The sequence below is a fragment of the Pteronotus mesoamericanus genome, unplaced genomic scaffold (genome assembly GCF_021234165.1).
Source record: "Pteronotus mesoamericanus isolate MK-2021 breed Mesoamerican mustached bat unplaced genomic scaffold, CSHL_Meso_final contig_20, whole genome shotgun sequence".
NCBI classification, from domain to species: domain Eukaryota; kingdom Metazoa; phylum Chordata; class Mammalia; order Chiroptera; family Mormoopidae; genus Pteronotus; species Pteronotus mesoamericanus.
Window position 1 is genome coordinate 51,685,872 of NW_026555085.1, and position 23,387 is coordinate 51,709,258.

The 23,387-nt window shown below is 33.0% G+C and overlaps 1 pseudogene; it reads left to right on the plus strand.

Annotated features, from left to right (window-relative positions):
• Positions 1 to 15,886: 15,886 nt before the first annotated feature.
• Positions 15,887 to 17,164, plus strand: LOC129067146 (nucleolar and spindle-associated protein 1-like; annotated as a pseudogene).
• Positions 17,165 to 23,387: the final 6,223 nt, after the last annotated feature.

Sequence of the window (23,387 nt, forward strand, 5' to 3'; positions counted from 1 at the left end):
GTTTATAAGGTAAAACTGGTTAAGTAATTTGGGTAGTAGTCCCTGCTGTATAGTTAGCTCGCTCTGCCTGAGTAAATACCAAACAATGCAGATTCTTAAAGATGTATTCATTCCAGTTGGTTGAAATAAGGATGCCATTCTCTTTTCTCTCTTTCTCCTCCACACCAGTTACTGATGGCTGTTTTCTACGAAGAGTAAGAGTAACTGACATTAATCCTCTTTATCCTCTATTTTAAGTTTCTACTTACATTTTCATTATTAAATCTCCCATTGATTAATTAAAAATTAAATTATATATATAACTTGCTATTTCTTGGTCTATCAAAATTAAATGTGTCATTAGCCCATTATGTAAAAAGAAAATCCCATTACTTGTGTTTCTAATTTTTATTGTCTTTTTACCTGCCCAATATTTCTTCTATATCATCACTTTTATATTTTTAATGCTAATAAAATTTATATTTATAATTCCAAGAAAACTTGTATTTACTCCTGAAAATATAAATTTTCTATGAACTGTCAAAGAAATAAAAACTAATAATGTTCAGTATATTATGATTAATATTGTTTTATTGTTTGGCTTAAATGCTAACTGTGGGGAAACTTGCCATTCTTTGCCACGCTATCTTTATGGAGTCCTAGCAAAGCTAAGTCCGTGACCTCAGGGCTTATTGACTTTGTAGCAGCTCTTACAGTAGAACACTCACAGCTGGGTGCCTAACTCAAAACTCCTCAGCACAGTGAATTCTGCTATAGCCATCAACTTTCTTCTCTGAGACAGTTGTGTTAACAGATAAAGTAGGTTGAAGCCAGAGCCTACTGTAACTACGAAGGAAGCTCTCACCTGCCTTCTGCCTATAATGGGTCCATTGGTCCATTTAACTAGTGAGAAATTGAGAAATTGCCTGGACTTGCCCTCTGTAGTACATATCTTGACACAAGTTTTTATTTAACCTATAGCTTCTAATCAGTCAATTATACCATTAGGCCAATCCCCCTGTTTCCATTCACATATTCTGCATATTATAGAAAGATTACATATATGAAAAATATTTCTTTCTGTTTCATTGTGTAATTAAATCTTATGAGTCTTTACCTGTCTTCCAGTTTTGATTCTTCCTCTTATCCATTCCCTTACATATTCCTTTATATATTTAACATTCTAACTGCATTACTTCAATTTTTTTAAACCCTCACCCAAAGATATATTTTTATTTATTAGAAAGAAAGAGGAAATGGGGAATGAGAGTGAGAAAAGGAGAGAGGGAGGGAAGAGACAGAGAGACAGAAAGAGAGAGAGAAACATTGACTGGTTGCTCTATCTGGGTTTGAACCCGCAACCTAGGCATGCACCCTACCAGGAATTGAACCTGCAGCTTTTTGGTGTACAGGATGATGCTCCAACCAACTGGACAACCTGGCCAGAGCAATTTACTTCATTTTTTGATGGCCAATACTTTTTTATTTATGGATAGTACAGTTTATATCCAAGACACACTTGTTACAATTAATTTATTTAATCATCACAAGAACCCTATGAAGTTAATTCAACTTATTGTCCATTATAAAAATGATGAAACTGAGGCACAGAGAGGTGAACCTACTTGACAAAGATCACAGAACTAGTAGGTGGTACAGCAGGAAATAGATCACTAAAGTCAAGGCTCTCAGTCACTCCAGTATTTCATCTCTCATATTCATATAATTACCAAGTTTGTTATGGGTACTTGGCTTTATCCCTTAAAACAGTCGTTTTCTATTTTCTTATTCCAACTTAGGAAAATAAATGGAAATTAATTCTTGAATTTTTGAACAATTGAAAATGCCTTTACATTTGAAAATTTTCTAATATTGATATTTAGTGGAATCAGTTTTCATATGGGCAATGAAACCATTGCTCCATTTCTTTAATGAAGAAATCTAGTGAAGTCTTTTACATCAGACTTTATTGATGTGAAGTCTGAGGATAGTCTGATTTTCATACTTTTATAGGATAAGCTGATTTTCATCCTTTTCAATGTTTTTGTAGCTTCTAATTTTCTCTGATATTATAAAATTTCACAAGCCAGTGTCAGAATGGAGATGTTTTCATTTATCTTGTTTAGCTCTTAAACCTGAAAACATGTTTAAATTTAATTTATAATACTTTTTTTCTATTGTATATTTTATTATTTTTCTTCCAGGTTTCTGCTTTATGTTTAAACTATTATTCATTATTTTTGAGAATCATACTTAATTTTTATTTGTCTAGAAAAGTTTCTTGTTCTTTATTTTTCATTTTTAATAACTATAAAAATATTAATTACAATTAATATTATAAAGATTTTGCTTCCTTTGAAGTAAGTATGCTTTCTTCAGTTTGATTCTTCACTCTATTACATTTCCACAAATTCCAAGTAATTCTTATGCAAATGGTGAATTTAGGACTAGAATTAAAATAGGCAGCTAGTGTATGTGGCATCATGTTTCCACAACAGGCCTCTTTCTGCAGTTTTGGAAGGTTTACTTAAGTGAACTGAGTATTGTGAAGGTCTTACTGACCAACAAGACTCACCTTCAGGTATAATGATGAGAAACAGATGGGCATTCTGGGGTTTATACTAATTAAAAATGGCTTTTCTTTTCAAACCCAACAGCCATACCAGGTACCTTTTTCCTTCCCAGATTTATTAATTTTTTAAAGAGTACAGACTATAAATATCCCTGATCACTGTGGACATGGGAGGATAAGAAACAACATAACAGCTTGTCATATTGTAATATTTGAGGAGCAAATATGTAGGAGTTCTCACCTTTGTGAATGTGTCTTTTAATTAACTTACCGATAGTATTGGTCAGAGACTATTGCTACTCTCGGTTTTCATTACACTGGGAAATGTTCTGCCATTCTGTATTCTAATGAACATGTCCTGGCCTGTGTCTTCCTCCAGTCTTGCTCATCCCTTAATAAAACACGATATGATGCTGAAAGAGAAATAGTTTCCCTCTCATTCTCAAAACTATAATAGATTTATGTCATTTAAATTAGATTTTGGGAAGTGATGTAGCTAAAAATATGTTAAGTTTTCAATATTGAATTGGAAGCTCTAATTAAGTGCTTTTAATTATGGATGGTGATTCGGCTGGAGGAATTTGAGGTTCATAGGAAGGTGACTAAATTTGTATCAAATTCACTTAAAAGTATAAGCTTCACTTGACTTTGCTTGATCCCCAACTACTTCTACTCTTCTCATTTCTCTCTTTTTGTGATAAATATGGGTAAAGAAAAGTCTAATTCATAGTCTCTAGCTTCCCCTCTCTCATTCTTACCTGAAATTATTCTAAGTAGGTATTTCTCCCCACTCTCTACTGAAGCTATTCTAAGACCTCCCAAATACAAAATCTAGTGGTTACGCATACCACTAGTATTACTTATCAATTTTTGACCCAGTTTTGCTCAAAACATTTTTTCTACTTCTCTCTGACATACCTCCTGACTCAAAGGTCAATTCTTCTAGTTTTCTAAAATAGAGTCTGAGTCCATTTTGTGATATTTGACTAACACTTTTCAGCTTCATCCCTTCCTCTTTACCTTCAGCTCCACAACAGAGCAAAATGATAAGAAGGCTTGGGTGATCCCTCTTTTGTTAAAGGCAGGAGATTTAAACCACATAAGGCCTTGGCTATGCAAAGGAACCCTCAGTTTGATCCTGACCTTAACCATAGTAAAAATATCAAGTCAGGCTCCCTTCCTTGCTTTTCCATGCCATTTTTGGACCAGCTTAGAGGACTTCCTTGCTTGCCCCATCAAGCCTTCTGTAAGTAATAAATATTTTCATACATTGGTATGTGTGTGACATCATTAGTCTCCACATTTGAACCAAATTTCTGAGCACTTCAACCTCTTAACAGGGCTCAGTGAGAGGAAGTATTTTTTCTTTTAATCTGCTGTCATTCCTGCAGTGATTTCATCCAGCCTCATAGCTTCACTTATTACCTATTTTCTGACAATTCCCCCATGAATTATCTACATCAGTCCGTCCCTTGAATCCCCAACATCTGTATTAATTACCTACTTGATGTCCCTCCTTAAATGTCTAACAGACACCTCAAGCTTAACACTCAGTACTGAACTACTGATCTTCCAGCCTTTTCCTCTCACAATTTTTCCATCTATTTAACTACTTAGTCTAAAAATCTTGAAATAATTCTTGACACCTTTTCTTCACAGAGTGTGGCTAAAATAGGTATACAGTTGTTTGTATGGAAAATAATACAATAATTAATAACACAAGGATAAACTCTGTTTCACATATTTACAACTGTAAACTTACTTTCGCCCCACCTATACTCACATATATGAAAACCTTATCTGCTCCACCATCTAAAAATATACAAAATCTTACAACCTTATGCTGCTATTACTACTAAGACTATTGTGGAAGGTAATATTTTCAAACTGGAATTAGTGAAACCACTTACAAACTGTTATTTCGTTTCTAGCCTATGCCCCATACTCCTTAGACAGCAGCCGAAGTGATCTTATTAAAATGTAAATTAGACCATACCACTTCTCTGTTCAGTCCCAACTTGCTTTCTGATTTACTAAGAGTAAAAAATAAATTCCTTTAAAGTGCATACAGAAATCAATATAATCTGGAGTCCATGATTCTCTGTCTTTATCTCTTATTACTTTCCCACTAACTTGTTGTACATCAGCCACAGTAACCATATTTCTGTGCCTTAAACATAGCAGACACATTTCTCACACAGGCTTTTGCCCTTGCAGTTTCCTTTGTCTAGAAAGAAATCCCTCTGTATCCTCATTGCTCACTCACTTGTGTGCCTTAGGGCATTACTCAACTCTCTCTCAGTGAAGCCTTTTTTCTCAACAGCATTCTCTGTCCTTTTACTTTTCTCTATTGCACTTATGAAACAAACAGCTAATATATTGTTCTATATTTTGTTTCATAGTTTATCTCCCATCACTACAATATAAGCTTCATGAGAGCATGGATTTTTCTGTTGCGTTCATTGCTAGAACAGTAGTTAACGCAAAATAGGTATTAAATAGTTACTTATTGAAATATTCATCTTAAAATGATTAGGTTTACATAATATTGCATTGGACTTATCTAACTCATGGTGAGATATATTGGTTATTATGTTTCAATCAAGTTCTGGAATAGCTGTATATATAAACCATTCTATCTGTGTGTGTCCTGCTTGTATGTATCTTTCTCTTAATTTTGTCACCATTTAAAAATATTTCCTTAAGAGCAAAGGTTAATAAGAGAACAATATTTTTTAAAGAACCTATTGTGAATAATTCTGATTTCCTCTCTCCTGGGGGTTAAACAATGGATTAAATTAGATTGAATTATAATCTGGCCCTGAGGCTGAGAGAGAAAAGAAAACTTTACTACAAAGATTGTAGAAGGTACAAAGACTATGGGATGAGTGAGTAGAACCAAGAGTTAAGTATGCATTTGAAGCCCACTAAGCAAAATAAAGATGAAACCACAGAGAGGTAACCAAAAGTAGAGATTAAACTGAATATATATAGCAAGGCTTGTTAGAACGAGGTAAACAAGAAGATAACCTTAGCAAGTTAAGGAGAGTTGGTAAATCAGTACAATAGCCTGGAGTAAACCTTGTCAAAAATGGTCGACTTTGTGCGTGTGTAATCAGATAGACATTCTGACCTCAAGGAGATTAAAATCTCATGAAAAAAAGACAAGCAAAATATGTAAATTAACAATATATAAAAATAAACATTTTTTAAATTAAATTACAGTTTTAAGTCCTGATATTCACAATAGAAAGTCAAAGCATGTATAGAATAAAAACTTCAAACTGTAAATGAATATAAGAAACAATTAGATTTTTAAAAACATTTCTAAGTATACAGTGCATTTTAGTCCTTTAACCACCATGGTTTAATATCATCTCTTTGTTTTTAAATGAAATGAAAGAAAAGTCACAAAGAAGAATTATCTTTAGTTCTATCTCAATGCTATAAAACTGTGAAAAGTATGAAAATAACTAATGATTAATAATGATTCTTTTTACCAAGGGGCTTTGTTAGATGGAGGTTGCTTAAGCCTGGATGGTCTATCCAGATTTTATGGTATTAATATTTTTATATTGAAATTGTACCATGTGCAAAAGAAATGATTTGTTCTAATTTAGAACAAGTCAGGTTTGATACTAATGGATTATGTAGTTTTAAAACAAAAGTCTTAGACATTGAATTTACATTTTAATACTTTAGGCTGTTTCTATCCAAGGTGGCCAACATTTTCTATTAAGAAAACCAGGTTAAGTGTATTAATAGTTAGGCTCTTAGGCATATCACTTAATATTGTTCACTAACATTTACTGATTCTTGAAAGAGACTTGCTAGTAAAGTCTCATTCCTGCACTGCTAAGATTAGATTTACCCTGCATTAACATTTTAGTTTGATCATTTAAATATCTCCCAAGTTTTACATTTAATTTATTCTTAGGCCTGTGACAGTGCAACTAAAACTTTCAGACTTTGCTCACTGGAATTATTTAGCCTTGATTTTAATAAGCCTGGGTAAATTGGCAGCTTTAAATAACACAATCAAAGCAGTATTTTTGAAGATTTTTGTACATACTCTCGTGATTATAAATGTTGTGAACAATGGGATGTGATTGTTCATAGAGAAAGAAAATTTTCTCTTATAAATTACAACATATCTATTCTTTCCAAGTTAAAAAAATCTCACAATAGCTTTGAAATGTTTTTTTTAAATAGTTCATAGGAAAATAAAAGTATAAAATGAGTGAAATAAAAAGTTGACTAAAATTTTATTTTAATATTATCTTTGAATTTACTTACAAAAAAAAGTACTCAAAGATTGCAAACCAGAGTATCAGAAGTTAATGTCTATAATTATGCAAAACTAAATATCTTCTCTCACAGAATTTCTTTGTATTTACATATAGTTTTGTATTGATACAAATGGTGATCTCATTTGCTGTCAAGTGGCCATATTGTGTCCCTTAAAGGTTTGGGGGGTTTTTTGGCTATAGAATTAGAGAGTAACAATAATCAACAAGAATTAACTTTTCTAAGAAGCCTTTAGGCTGTTGGCCATAGATATATCTTCTTTTTGTTTAGTGAAATCCTTCAGCTATTTTTTATCTCCTTTATTTTCTATGGATTTTTCTCAAATATAATCTTAGGAGCCTATTGCTTTTGTAAGAACATTTCACTTAATTTTAAAAGGAGCCTATATAAATATGTTCCATGTACAGGCCATTTCTACCTAGCTATTCTTACAAAAATAAAGATGAAATAACATTTGAATGCTCAGCTTGAGTTTTCCCAGGGTAAGTAGACATAAGATAGACAACATATTACGTATGTGGTTTAAGCTCATGTTTATTAACTTTATAATAATTAAACAAAAATTAATCCATGGATTGGCCAAAAGATGACATATTTAAATTAAAATAATAGTGTCATGAAGCACTTAACGGTTTTTGAATAAGAAAAAATAAAGTTTGCCTCAGAATACACATTCTAAGGGAAATATAAAATATTTAAACATCATTAAATCTAACCAGTGAATGGACACATTTATTGCGCACAGATATTATATATGCTTATAACAACAGCTTTTGCTTTTTATGGACATATAATAATGACAAAGTAAAACAGTTTGACTTTCAATATTACTGAGAGAAAATTTTCAAGTGGTATGTAGTGACATTTTTTGTTTGTTTTTGGAAGTAACCATGATTGAGAACAGTACTGGCAAATAACCTCCTGTGTACTACATCTCAGCAAGATCTATTTCATTTGTATCTCTGAGCAAGTTATTTAAATAACTTTAAAAATGCTAATCATGTTTGCTACTCAACTAACTTATACTGCTGTGAAAAGAGTCCTATATTTTATCTTGCAAGGTCAATAGCATTCTGGTTTCTGAAAGATATTTTAGCCATAAATACTAAATAAACATATTCAAATAACCCTTATATAACTGTTAATTCTCCTTTAAGTCATGATTCTCTGACACATATGCACCTGTGCCTCATCCAACGCAAAAGCTATCAGTGATCAGTGAATTTTCTCAGCTTTGACCACTATTTGACGCTGTAAAAAGTCTTCAAATATAGCTTTTTCTTTTTTTCTTTCTTCCTCAATCCCTCCCTTCTCCTCATACCCTATCTTAGATTGTCTTATCCTGCTATGTATATCTGTATCTCTGTCTCTCTCTGTTTCTGTATTTTATTGAAATACTAGTAAGTTCCCTGTTTAAGATGCTATTACACATCAACGAATAAGACAAAGTTACTGTCTGTATCTTGGTGGGATATTGAGATCATAACAAAGCACACAAATACATAAGTCATAATAAATTTACACATATTAAGGAATTCTGTGAATTAAGTAAAGCTGGGCAGGTTGATAAAGAGTATTTCTGATAAGTTGTGCAAGACAGAAGTGGTAATTTTTATGAACATCTTTAGGGAACTTTTCTATCATGAGGTGACATTAGACATGAATGGCAAAAGTAAATGATATAAACAAAGAAAGATATGACTGCAAGTAAGAGTAGACAACTTTCCATAAATCAAGCAAAAATGTATCAGATAAAGTATGAGTTGACTAGATGCCAGCTGAAGTTGATGTGGAGGGCAGGTGCCATATTAGGTAGAAACCTATAGGCCACTGCCAGCTCTGGGCAGTTATTCTAAGTGTATTCGAAAGGTAATGGAGAACCATTAAGAGTCTCAGAGGATGTCTCATGAACCATTCTGACAATTAGATATCAAAAAGTTTTTTCTAACAGTTTTCCTCTTCTACTCTAATTTGTTTACAACAAACTGCCGGATACTGTTGACACTATTTCCATGTCCCATATTGCTCTTCTCATTCATGGTAGTGTTCTTCTGCAGGCAGCTTTCATCTTTCCCCTTTTGCACTTGTTACAACATTCCTCTACCGGTTGCCCCAAAGCCTTCTGGTGCTAAAGCTGCTCCAAAACGAGCGGAAGAATTAGCAAAGGCGTAGTCTTTTTCTTTAATTCCATGGTGTATTTTGTCCTTTGGTTCTATACGTATCATTGTTCTTGTGAATCTAACAAGTCTCAAAATAAGCAGAGTATCTTATGTGCACCTCTTTCTTTCAGGAGCCAGCATAGTGTCTTCCATTCTCCACGAATTTGAAATTTTTTATTGGTCTCTTGTGCTTAATTTCTTGATTTTTTAGCTAAACCAAGCAAACAAAAAACATAAAGCATACTAGCATATTCACTAATGTAAATGCACATCAGTGTTTGGTACTAGTTCCATCAGGCCAATACTCACTTGGGCCCACCTGAGACAAGCCTTTTACAAAGCTATTTATAGAAAATTTATATTCATTAGACTAAGAGTAATAATGTAATTTCTATACTTAAAGAAACTGAAGAAGTATATATATTAAAGTGGTTTGATTATATCTGTATTACTGTAAAAACTTGTTTTTAAATTAAAACTTCTGATTATTAAAGGAATATGGATTCATTTTGGAAACTGTAAAATATGCAAAAATATAAAACAATTAAACACTAATAATCTTACTGCTCAAAGTGAATAGCTGTTAATATTTTTAAGTATTGATGTGTGTTTGTGAATGTGTGTGCAGGTATTAAGTTATTATGTATTTGCACCATTTTAGAAATTCATTTGTCCTTTAATTCATTTGATCATTTTTACAACTTAAATATCTTTCAATAATTTGAATTTATAATCTCTATCATGGTTTAGTGTTATATATTTGGTATATATTTGGCACACTTACATTTGTTTTGTTACAGATACAACAGTTTTGTGCACTTTTATTTTCTGTTGAGAATTTGTTTACATAAATCTAATTCTAATTTGGTATCATCATCAATATTAGTATCATTATTTCAAATAAAAAACGTTCTATACTAATTATTTTGGATGTTTGAATGAAGTTTTATTATTCCATGAAAGTACTTATATTTATTTCTCTCTTTGTTCTATTGGCTACATTGAATATTACAGGTTCTCTTAGTATACAAAGTTCCAGTTTAGGATTTCAGAATTTAATTAACCTCTCAATTATTGGGAGTATGTTCACTGAGTACTTATTTATTTTTGTAACAAACATGTGGGTGGCATATTTTATGAGACTTTTTTTAATTTAAAACAACTTTTTAAATTGATTTTTTAATTTTTCTTTCTCTACATAAAAATCAGGTGGTCAATATCTGGAAACATTGTTTCACAACATTCTATATCTTTTGGCATTCTTGTTTTTAGAGTTGAAATAGGCTAGGTAGTTGGTACTAACTTTTCATTTCACTGAAAGCTATTTATAGAGACAATTATTTAAATCCTTCAAAAAGTGTAACACATAAACAAAGGTATGTCTAAGATTTAGTATCTTTTAATTAATTTTGACTGACCCTCTGTGAAGTCTTCCTATGTGCGAATTCAAGTCTTTAGCACAGGAAGATTTAAAAAATTATTATTAATCTACTATTGTATAACCTGTTAGTTTTGTTCCCCCCTTCTGGGTTGAGTCATCTTAGTATTTCATTCCCCTCCCCGCCCCCAAGACTTCTGAGATAATTTCTTAAGACTATTATTTATTTTATTAATTTCATATTACTTACTGTCCTATCTGATGATCTCATGTCCTTTGCGGTTTTAATTTAAGCAGTTCTATAATCATACATAGGCTTTTCAATTTACTAATCAGCATGTCATTACTCTTGCATAGAATTTATTGAATTGTGTTGAGAACTTAAGACATTTTCTAAAAGTTGTTTATTATGTGACACTTCACAGTTTCCTTCAGAGTTGCTTCCTCCTTTAAAAATAATTTTTCATATAGCTTATTAGTTTTTTAAGATGTGTATTTTATTTTGTTTTCCTTATATTCCTATATAAAATAGTCTTTATATTTTTCAGGTCCAGACAAAGGAAGAAGAAAAATATTAGAATTTCTGTAGTTTCCTTATCTGCTTCATTCATCTGGTAGCTTGAGGAGAAAGGTAAGTTGGCTAAAGTTCAAGTAACTTGAACAGAAAGCTTCTTCTCTCCAAGATTTCCCTACACATTTCGGTGTAGTTTTCTTGCTTTGGGAGGTAACCGTTTGCCCTGTTTATGGGGCATAGTAGTCATCCTTAAAAAAGCAGTGTTAGCAGTGCCTTGACTTTTTTGTCTGTTATGGTTGTCTCTGAAAATTATAAACCAGGAATAATTGCAAATTTAGAATCTCTAAGTTTAATCTCTTCTATCTGAATCTCTTGCCTGAGCTGCTGATGAGTCACTATGTTCCTTTTGATTTTCTTTTGTTTCGATGCACCAGTGTCTGTGTCCTCATGCCTCTAAGTGAAGGGATGCTAGCGGGGCTCCGCTAAGTTCACTTCATTTATTCCTCAGGTTTCTGTTCCTTCCCACAGTGTGGGGGGACATTAGTGTATATCTAGAATGTTCTAAATATGACTGTATCATTCTGTATGTAGCATAAGTAAATTTCTTGAAAATACTAAATTGTTGTGTCCATATTTTCTCATTTTTAAGAACTCATGCCACATACACATACAGGCACATACACACAGGGGACATTGGAATAGGAATTGAAAGGATTTTTCATTGCCCCTTCCCCTACAAGAATCATTTTTATTTAAAAATAAAAACTTCTCCAAAACCCACTTTATCTTCCTTGGTCCTTACATACATTTGTCATATTTGTCAACAAATATAAAGTTTATCTTTTCAAATATAATTAGATTATATTTTTGAAAACATTATGAAGGGCATCTGTGCTTTGTTTGTAAGCATGTGAGTGTGGGGTCAAGGGCAGGCAGCTCTTGCGTCTCCAGGAGTATGATCCTTCACTGGAGTTGCAAGACACACAAGCAATAGCTACCTTATATTATTTAAATATAAAATGCCCTAAGTAATAATGATAAGAAGTACAGAGGTGCTCAAGGGAAGGAAGAACATTTATTGGACTCAGATTAGGCATTCTATCTGGGCCTGCAAGGAGGGATTTGGTTTCAGTAGATTCGAGTAGGAGCTAATTCAGGTGAGGAGGAAGGAAAGGATTCCCAATGTGAGAGGAGTGCTGGAGAGATTTGAGGTATTGCTGTACGGTCTGCTTGTTAGGAATGCTCATCATGATTTCTGATAGAGATTTTGCATATGTGCAACCAGAACTTTAGTTTGTTATTACTTTTTAGAGCATTTTGTATCTTTGAATAACTTAACTATTCCTTGACTCATTCTCCTATAGTGAGTTTATAATGAAATCACACAATTTTAGCAACTTGAATGGAAGGCTTTACAGATTTCACCTTACATTGCTTTTATTAAAAGAAAGGGTTTGATCAAACAGGAAAGAGTAAGTTGATCTTGGTGAATGTTTGTTAGTAAGTTTCACCTAAATTGCTCTGTGCAGAATTGGATGACAACATAAGAGTCAGAATAACTTCAATTTACCAAAATTATTTTTCTTGTTGTACTGATAGCTTGTTTCCACAGCATTGTGTATTGAAAAATAAAATATCCTATTAAGTGAAAGTCAAATGATGTGTAAATGCATAGGGCAGCATAAGCTACTGACAGTACTTTCTTAACATTAAATTTTCTCTACTACCAACAAAGTTCAGGATAACAGAGAATGAAAAATGCTTTATTCACAAAGGTTATATTAGACACTCCGTTTTTGTCTGTTTTGGATAATCAGAGCATTGTGACATCTTGAAAAAAGATCCAGGGAAAAATTTGGAATCACTGAGTTTTATTGGGTATTAGAATATTTTCAGTACTGGACTGAGATGTAGTCTTATTATGCATATTCAAGTATATGCTTTCATCAGAACATAGCATTTACACTTGATAGAGTAATTTTGAGGCGGCTTAATTTCTTGCTCCCATTTGATTTACATATATATTTATGATCATTTTAGTCTGAAACAAAATCATTTGCTCAAAAAAGATTTGTGATTTTATTCTCCCATGCCTAAAGTAACATTGAAGGTTTGGGGTTTAAAGTCAGATACAACTATATGTCCAAATGTGGCCTTAAATAATGGCAAATTATATAATCCTGAGTAATTACTTAAATTTAATCAACTTCAAATTCATTTGACTTCAGTTTTTTTATGTGCAAATGAAAATGTAATAACATTTCTGAAGCACTGAAGAGACTAATTGAGGTATGTTGAACAGAGTTTCCAGAAAACATTAGAGGGTTAAATATGGTAACAGTTATTATTATATATTTTTGACTGTGTATAATTTTATAATTACAGTAATTTGTGTGTGTATATATATATGGTATTTTGTGTGTGTGTGTATATGTATTTATATTTATATTTGTTTGGAGAAGAGGCCTTGGATTCCAATTTAATGATTAAGTGTGTATAATTTTCTCTCCTACTGTGAGGATTCTATTGAGATGATGGAAAAACAACAAAAGTAAAACTGTAATATGATGGACAACAAAAATACAAGCATCTAGTAATATATCAGATAGTTTGAATAAATCTGGATGGTAGAAATAAATGTATTTGGATTGACACAATAACAAATAATCAAGGAAAGTTTCATAAAACTGTTACTAATTAGAAGTTAATGTTTATTCAGAATTCATGTCAGGCAGTATGCAAATACGCTTTATTGAATATGTCAAATTTATTTCAATTCTGAGGAAGATTCTATATGTACTTTCACTTTGCAATGAAGAGAATAAAGGTTGAAATTTACCCAATTTTTTTCTAAGGTCACACTAAGATAAGTTAGAGTTCAACTTAAAATCAAGGATATGTATATAATATACTTCAGGGTATATAATTTTGTGTATATGATCTGTACTTAGTATATTTGTACATATATACATATTTGATATATTATATATTATTATGTATGTGTGTATAATTAATTTAATACATTCACATGACATTGTTATGTTAGTGAATTTTAGTGTACTTACATCAATTTCCTTTTCATCTTTCTCCTTTTCTATATAGTTCTTTCACTATTTTTAGTTTAATAATGAGTATTTACATCATTTCAATTTCATTAATTTAGTCCACTGTAGAGTACATTAGTATGATTGCATTTCTTCTATCATTCAAATATTGTTTTCTTCCTTTATTGTATGTTTTCAAATTCACATACCCTTAATATTTTTCCAAAATGTGCTTCTACATATTGTATTGAGCATCCTTTTTTTCCACAGAGACCTCCATTCTATACCCCTCAGTTCTGGCCTACCCTGCTTTGTCACCCAAACTCTACTTCAAAGCTGCCATGCTTCCATATCTGTGTTAAATCCACTATTTGGTAGTCTTAGACTTTTTCTATTTTGGCATATGATCATGTCATTTAGAACACTTCAAGGACTCCCACAGTGGAGTAAATTAGCAAAAAACTTATAACCCCACATACTTTTTAAGTATCTTAATTATTCCTTTATACTTAATTGATTAGTTGGCTTACATAGAATTCTAGGTGGGAAAGTATTTCCCCTTAAAACATCAAAGCACTTTATTATTCTAGCTTTTCAGATTGTTATTAGAAGTCCAGTGTCATTCTGATTGTTAATACTTTATATATTAACTAGTATTTCTGAAAACTTATTTTTTTAATCTCAGGTATTAAAAATTTTATGATGACATACCTAGTTGGATTAGTTTTTATTGATTGTACTACTCCCTTAGACCTATGCCGTTTAACTTTGTGAAATTTTCTTGTATGAATTGCTTGATAATGTTCTCCACTCTTTTATTCATTTATTTTTTTAATATTCGGAACCCTTATAACAAGGCATTGAACTTCCTGGATTGTGACTAATATTTTAATTGATCTCTCTCTCTCTTTGACCATGTCCATTTTCTTTTGGTTCTACATTTAGGAGATCACTTTAAATTTATTTTTAAATTATTTGGAATGTAGCAATGATATTGTACTTAAGAGCACTTTCTTGTTCTTTATTTTCCATTTTTGTAAAACATGTTGTTATTACATTTGTGGAATGTCTTCTTTTCAGGTTATTAATGGGTTTTTGTTTTGTTTGTGTGTTTGGTTGTTTTTTAGTTATCCTCTTGGTACATTTTCTCTTTTTTCCTCAGTGGTTCCTTCTGTGTTGTAAGGGTTCACAGAGTGTTGAACAGGATATATGAGAAAGGATTAGATACCTCTAAATTTTTACACCACCAAGTTTAAAGAGAAAATTCTAAAAGTTTTATAAAGAAAATAAGAGGGAGGCAAAGAGACAGAGGGAGAAATCTTGTTTTATTGTAATGGTCTGCTAATTGATTCCTCTCCCTACCAAACATTAGCCAATTTCTGTTCTTGGTACTTTCCACTTCTCATCCAAACCCCCCACTTTCACCTCAGATTTCTGCTACATGTGGTCTCTTATGTAACATCTGTTCTTTTTTTTCTTTTTTTAATTAATTTGAGGGGGGAACATCAATTTATTGTTCTACTTATTTATGCATTCAATGGTTGATCCTTGTACGTGCCCTGACCAGAAATTAAACTTGCAACCTTGTCATTACCAGGATGATGCTCTAACCAGCTGAGCTACTTGGCCAGGGCCACACCTTCTATTCTGGTGTATCTTTCAGTATAATCCAGTGTGCTTCCTATTTGTGAAATTAATCAATATCTCTGGTCACAGATTACATTGATTCCTGTAACCGGCCTTGCTGTTGATATACTTACTATCTTTCATATACTTATTCTCATTTTATTGTGCTCAGTCTACCATCTTGAATTAGAAATCTGAATTGCTCTTACAAGGTTTGAAAAGGTGGCAAGTTGAGTGGCAGTTATGAACACCTTACTGAGGCTGGAGGACAGACAATCTGCATGGTTGCCTGAACTGCATATCACGATGACCATCTTCTTCCTGGAGGAGCTGGACTCCTTCAAGTACAGTGACCTGTAGAGCCTGACCGAGAGTCTGGGCTTCTGGGCTAATCTGAGGACAGACAAACTGTTAAAAGCCTTGAAAACCCACCTCAAACAAGAAAAGAAGAAAGGGAAGGGAAGGGGAGGGGAGAGGAGGGGGGGGAATCAGGATTAAAGTCAAACTTCTGCATCCTGTTGTGATGAGAGAAAGGTACAGATTTGCAGCCAGGAACCAGCTAGCCAGGTTACCAAAACAAGAATGTGGCACAAGACTATCTACAGGAAACTGGTCTCCTGGCTGGATTATTCAGAGATAAAAACAAGTGATCCCACTGAATTCCAGAATCAAGAAAAACAAGAAAACCAGGCTCTCAGAACTGCTGTATGGAAGTTTCTTCTCTACCAGATGAGAACCAAGCAGATGAGAATGCAGTGTCCTCAGGGAAAAAGTAGAATAAATGGTAATGAAGATTCAAGGTATCTTCAGAAAGAAAGAAGTCTTTCTACACAGATGGCTTTTCCAAATCTGGAAAAAATATTAAAAAAAAAACTGCAAGCACTGCCCCAACTTTAAGAAGCTTCATGAGGCTCAGTTTAAGGAAATAGAATCCATTGATCAATATATTGAGAGAATAAAAACATTTTGCACAACACAGTTTCCCTAATGAATTGAAGAAGCAGCCTGTCACTAAGAGAGTTGTGGCAACTTCAGTTTGTCCACAAGAAAGACTCTCTGTGGCTTGTACTCCCACAAATCAGGATCCAGGGTGCTTCAGGTCTGAGCACCTTGTGTGAAGGGGCCTCTGAAATGCTCTACTCTCTTAGCAACTAAAATGAATGTCAGGTTTCTCAGCCTCTGTTAAAATAATGAGTATAAGCATTCTCCTACCAAGACTGCAGCCAGAAAGTCTCCACATGTGACCATACGTGGGAGTACACCAAAGGGCAAGGCTGGGTTGGGCCAAACAAGTTAAAGACCACAAGTGGGGTTTTGCATGGTTGTTACCCATTCAAGGTGGCAGCTGAAGCGGCACAGACTCTAGTGTAATTTCAAGGCAAGTTTGCTTGGTGCCCTCAACTCTGAGCCACACAAAGGAAAACTGAAACCATGGGGACAATGCAAAGAAAATAAATCTCTGAATGAGCACGTAAACAGTGTTAGCTTCCACAGAAAAACTTGGAACAACCTTGTCTCCAGGACAGGGAGGAGGAATGGAAGAAACAAGTGCAGGAATGAACAAAGAAGAAAGCAAAGCTTTGAGAACTTGAAGGAGCCTCGTTATGGCTGCAGATTAATAGTTTAGCATCCTATAAATATTCCTTTATTATGAATCTTTTTTGTAAATATTTTCATACTGTCCTATTTTAGTTAAAACATTTATTATTTTTTACTTTGTTCATAATATGTAATGTTAATGGATTCTTCACATGCTACAATCTCTGAAAATGTTATTACCTTAAAGTTCACAGATTTTTCTATATGCTTCTAACCTCTAAGTCCCTGAACAACTCAGTTTTCTAAAGAGGCCCACCCTATAGATTCTTTACCTGGATTTTTAATGTCAAGTTCCCTATGATGGCTCTAGTATTAAGAGAATTGCAGTCCTTTTCCAGGTAAGACTATTTATCTGACAGTAACTAGTTATACCACAAACTTTAGTAGAAATTAAACAATAAGCTCTGAATACAATAAGCTAGCAAATGAAAATTCTTCATCTTCTAGAGAACCTATTTATTTATTCTCACCCAAAAATATGTTTATTGATTTTTAGAGAAAGAGGAAAAGAGAGAGATTGAGAGAGAGAGAGAGAGAGAGGAGGGGGGGGAGAGAGTGAGAGAGAGAGACAGAGACAGAGAAAAGCATCAATGTGAGAGAGAAACATTAACTGATTGCTTCCTGTATGCACCCTGATGGAGCATCAAACCTGCAATTTAGGTACGTGCCCTGACTGGGAATTAAACCAGCAACGTTTTCGTATATGGGATCATGCTCAGACAAACTGAGCAACCTGGCCAGGGCAAGAATCTAATTGTCTCAATGAAACTATGGGCCATATAGTTTGGTTATGGCATCAATACTTCACATATGTGAAGTGTTTTGTTCAAGCTTATATGCACCTATGTTCAGATCACTTCATGTAATTGTCCCCTGTCAATTAATATATTCTTAAAAATCAAAACTCTATAGCTCATTGTAGCTTTGCTTATTTAAAAATATATAGGGCCATACTGATGTTTTAGGATTGTTGCTTTAAGGACTACTATGCTGTCAAATCTTAATTGATTTTTGGAGAAGACTACAGCATTTTGTTTTACCTAAGTGGAGCTTCTGAGGTTTGTACTGCTTAAGATTTCATAAATAATTTTTTTCTTGGGGAAAAATATGTGGCAAGTTAATTTCTCAGTATCTTGGTTTCCTCATAGACAAAATCCTGGTGAGATCCAGAATTCAGAGGTATTTGGTATAATGAGAGGTAGGTACAGATCCTAGAGAGTTATGAAAGCAGGTGCATGAAGCAAGTGTCAGTTTACTGAAAAATCAACACCTCTGATCCTCACACCCCATCAGCAACACAGAGGTAAAGGAGACATTTTTCCAATAGAAAAACTAAATGAACCAAATGAATAATCTGAGAAAGAAAACATTCTACACATGAAACAATAACAAGGATTTTTAAAAAATTAATATTGAGACCAAATAATGTTCTTAAGCAAAATATAACTGCTGTATTTAAAAGGTTATAAGGATAAATTTAAGGAGTAAAATCCCTGGCACATCATTTGAACTTCATAATTACTAGTGTCACTTCCTGTATCAGTAGTCAGGGATCTCCAAAGAAACAGAATCAGTAGAATATCATCTCTCTCTATCTCTGTTTCTGTGTCTGTATTTATATTTTTGTCTATAGCTATAACTGTAACAATCTCTATATCTATCTATTCATCTATCCATCCATCCATCCATCCAGACGAGAAAGATTTATGTTATTGTCTCATGTGACTATAGGGGCTGGCAATTTTAAAAGTAGTAGGGCAGACTGGTAAACTCGAAATTCATTCTTGAGTTGCTGGTGTGGTATTGAGGCCAAATATTTTCTTCCCTTGAAAACCTCAGTTTTTGCTCTTGGAGCTTTCAGCTGATTGGATGAGGCTCACTCACATCATCAAGGATAATCTCCTTTACTTAGTAGATGTGGGTGTGAACTGCATTTATAAAATACCTTCACAATAACACCTAGGTTACAATTTGATTAAACAACTGAGAACTACAGCCTAGTCAGGCTGACATAAAATTCACCATTGCATTTTCTTTGACAGTTTTTGTCTAATAATGTCAAAGACTGAAGGGCAAACTTCCCAATTTAAGAAGTATAACCAGTTTTAAGAGAATAACTTTGGTTATCCAATTATTTACCCCAAGGAACCTTAGTGTAAGCAAAGATGATTACTAAAAATTGAACTTAGGCTTGGAGGAAGTACACAGAAAACTGAACATTCATTTACTTTTTGCCAAAGATTATTCTTATTAGGAGAGTTCAGAGTGATGTAATACAGCTGAGATACAGGAGTGTTTCAAGTCATTCCAGAAGTTTCTAGCACTGAACATAAAATAGACTCTTCCTTCATCCGCTTCTACTCTAATGATCTTTTAAAAAACAAAAACAAAAACCCAAAAGCTAACTAGGAAGCTCTAAAGTCACTGCTTTCTAAATGGACATGCCCTAAACTTTCCCAAACAATGTTGTACTATTTCTAGAAAAATCACATGGGTATCCTCCTAGCGTATGGTATGTATTATCAGTTTATCTACATATAAGTAGTTGGAGGCAAGTTTCTGAACTTTATCAACCACAAAATAGTTATACATAAAGAAAGCTGGAAGAGAGCACAGGTTGCAATTTTAGCATTTTATTCACATAGTTAAAAGATCTCCAATGTAAATAGATACTCTATCAAGATAGAAATAAAATCACAAGATTCTTATGCAATTTTAAGTAGTATACCAATTTATTTGAATTAAATATTGCTTAAATATTGCTATTATCATTGTATTATTATATTATTATTGAATTAGTTTGATTTTAAACCTTAAAGGATATAATATAAAGATTTTCATTTTAGCTGTAAATTAATTCCTACAACTTATTTTATACTAATATCTAAAATGTGTATCTAATAAGCAAATTTGAGAAACCAATGAAATTAAGTCAGTAAGTTATTTTCATTTATGATGAATTTATATCATAATAATTGATTTTCAAATAAAATTATGAATGATACCAGGACTGTTAACATCTTACAGTTTTTTATTTCTACTAGTTCTTGGCATTTTATAAACATTACAAAAGATGTATTCAATCTAAGATGCATTTTCCTATTTCTTAGCTGAAATGAATGCGGTCATTGTTGAACCTCAATGATTCAGTCTCGAGATTACCTAATTCCCTCACTGGTCACTTAATAAATAATCAACAAACTTGATTCCCTGCTTCAGCTTGAGGGATAACTATTTTTCCAGGCTAGAAAGAGAAAAATATTGTTTCATTTGTCCCTCTGAGCTCTGCAGAGACTATATCATCATGTATGACCCTATCATGTGTGTGTTCCGAAAATGGAGTATTTTTCAATTCAGTCATACTTGCCTGTGTACTTGCAAGAACTGGGAGGAGAGATGTCTGGAAGGACCTTGTTACTACAATGCATACCCAGTGTGCATTCCTTCCTAGTTTTACCTTTGATTCTATTTTTGTAATGCCTTCTGTTCAAAAGCACTGTCCTAGGAAATTTATTTACATTATCTTTTAAAATTTCAACAATAAACTTAATGGCTATAATTTATCTTCATTTTAAAGGTGAGTTTAATTAGGGCTGGTGTGTTCAAGTAGTATGCTCATGAATATGTTTCTAACTGGTAGGCTTAAAATATAGGCCCAGCTATGTCATTATGCTGAATACTGCCCAACACTAGTATTTGTGTACTATATGTAAGAATCAATACTCCCAATCATCTAGGATGAGATGCATCAATTTATTGATTGATAGCAGCCTACTTTCAAAAATTAAAAAAAGATACCATTTATTTTCTCTTAATAAATTTTGCTTTTTATGAAAATAGAATTACTTTCAGAAAAGTAGCGTGGCCTTGCTCACAAAAGTAGGGTATGTTTATCCTCTAGCTTTGCAACATTTGTTGTATCATAACTGGCCTAATTTCAACTCTTCACATTTCTCTATCAATAATAATTTCTAAGGTAAAGGAGAATTCTAAGTTGGTACTTGAACAGATGGTACAACAATAATTCTAACCATTGCCTGACTAATCTGTACACATATTTTGCCATGTATATTGTGTACCCACATATCTGTGTGCATTATACATGGGCTTATTATACCCATGGTTTGTAATCATTGTACCCAAGTATAACATGCATCCTTATCTTTACCTCAAAAATTTGCACAAAAAAGTGTGCATTATCCATTCATACACACCCTGCCTGGTATCTGCTCCTTTGAGACTGCCTGTTTTTCCAATTCCCAGCCCTCTGATTTTACTTAGTCTATTTTTATCCAAGTATGGCTGACACATATATTAGCACATTAGCCTTCATTAACTTTCATGTATTAAATACATAAGCAAGTAGCATCATTATAAGGTACTATGTCTGTAAAAACAAATAAATATATTTTATTTTCCTCACTAGTTCTTACATATTAAATTCTTATTCCATTTAATAACATATTGTAGCAGAGAGCAAAATTACTTTTTCAAATATTTTCATGTGATTACCAGTATTTTCCATAATCCTCGAAATTAAGTTGATGTCTCCAATTAAATTGATTTAACTAGTTTTAACCAGTGGATTTAGAGCATAAACAATGTGAGAACATCAAGCAATGACGTGCTTTCTTCACCACTCTATTCCCAGATCCCAGCAATGTCAGAGGTCAAGTGTTACAGAGGGTATAGCCATAAGATAAAGGAAGGCCACTGGACCTTCTTCTTACTTGAAAGAACAATAAATGTTTATAGGATTAAACTAATGACATGTTGTGACTAATTTTTTACAGTTGGATAGCCTAGCTCATTCTGCATTATACACCAGTACAGTCTCTGAATATTTGTCAATGCCTTCCCCCTTCCAGTAACAGCTTGACTGTAAACTCTTTTCTCCATAAATAATTTTAATTATAATGATTTTCTTTAAAGGGTGGATTTGCTAGATAATTTTTTAAAGATGTCTCAATAAGCTTGACTCTAAATTCATGGCATGAATAGCAAAACAATTAGACAAACAGAACTCACCCCACATACATACAAACAAATTTCTTGCAATTATCCTATTCATACATCTTTAGGTATATTTCCACACTTATATCCATAACAGAAAAGATATGATAGAGGTTATAAATCAGTGCAATGTAATAAAAGGGTACAGTATATTGCTTCCAGACTTACTTTATGAAAACTTAAGGGCCATTGTAGCATCTTCCTTTTCTAGTGAGTGCTATTACTATTTTTTTTTTACCATATAAGTAACTTCTTACTACTACATATGGAATATACCTTGAGAGCATACAGTAGATTTACCATATTTTGCCATGTATATTGCACATTTTTTGCCCAAATTTTTAAGGGAAAAATAAGGATGTACATTATACAGGGGTATAATGATTGCATACCCTGGGTATAATAATGTGTGTAACAACCCCATGTATAATGTGCACAGAAATGCAAAACCAGTAAATACATGATATGTGAAAGTTAAAGGACAATTACATATATTTCAAATTCTCCTAGATCTGGCCCACCACTGCTCTGCAAAATGCCTAACCCACTCCTAAGTGTTCCTGGAATATAGAGGCCATCACATGAATGTGCTTTTTTGTCATCACAAATTACCAGGTCCACAGAATCAGACTGCCTGAGTTTTATTTGAGCTCCACTGCCTAAACTTCAAGCTCTTCATCTGTAAAATGAGGACATTAATAATATCAACTGCAGATCATTATTATAAGATTAAATGTGTTAAAAAGTTGGTAAAGTGCATAGAACAATGCCGGGCTCATAACAGACACTATCATTTTTATTACTTAATAAAACATAAATGCTTACATTTTTATATGACCATCATGGGCATATTAAAGTGCTTCTTCCATAGGTTAGAAAATGAATGAGTCTCTGATAATCTGCAATATTTATATTAGCGAAAATATGCTCCTTTAGTCACAAGGAAAGGTATTTAATTTCCTTAAAACTTCTATTCCAACATAAAATCAAAACACATCCTATTCCCAACTATGGCTTTGCATGGAAGCCATAGTTCTTTGTGCTGGTGGGGAAATTCTTATGTTCTTGCTGCAGTGCTCACAGCCTAGATTTTTGTCATTACTCACTAAAGGTGGAGCCCTGATATGACCCACTGTCTTCGGTCTTGCCACCATCTTGGTTTCTTGTCCCTTTCACCGGTTCTAGTCTGATATTA